This window comes from Chamaea fasciata, unplaced genomic scaffold (genome assembly GCF_029207755.1).
Source record: "Chamaea fasciata isolate MVZ Bird 193981 ecotype frontalis unplaced genomic scaffold, bChaFas1.0.hap1 SCAF_19, whole genome shotgun sequence".
Classification (NCBI taxonomy): domain Eukaryota; kingdom Metazoa; phylum Chordata; class Aves; order Passeriformes; family Sylviidae; genus Chamaea; species Chamaea fasciata.
The window spans coordinates 3,555,416-3,555,882 of record NW_027094104.1 but is presented as its reverse complement, the minus strand read 5'-3'; positions in this window follow the sequence as shown (position 1 = coordinate 3,555,882).

Here is a 467-nt window from a genome sequence, read left to right as displayed (position 1 = left end):
TCCTCCTCTCCCTCTTCTCCATGCCTGGGCTGTCCCTGGCTTTCTTGTGGGAAGCTGTCACATGCCACTCCTCCAGCCTGAAGTGGCCCTGCTTTCCCTGCAAGTTGGGCAATCCCAGCTCTTTAAATGAGCTGCCTGCAAGCTGTGGATTAGTCTTGACCTCAAGGGTGCTCTTGTAAACCCTCACCCCGGGAGCCCTGATTAGAGGGAGCCTTTTCTTCTCCTGAGTGGTGCCTGAATTGGTGGCACTTGGGAGCATTACCCTCGTGTCTTCCCGAAGCACGCAATCATGTAATTATTTTATCACCGCTGAATTGCTGAATGCTTTCTCCATGCCAGGCTCAGCAACCCGTGTATCAGAAAAATCTACTTAAAAAAAAGAAAATAAAAAACCACAGCCACTAACTAGCAGATTAGTCGCACTAAAGAGCAATTTTCTCTCCCTCAAACCTAATTTCTTGATACGC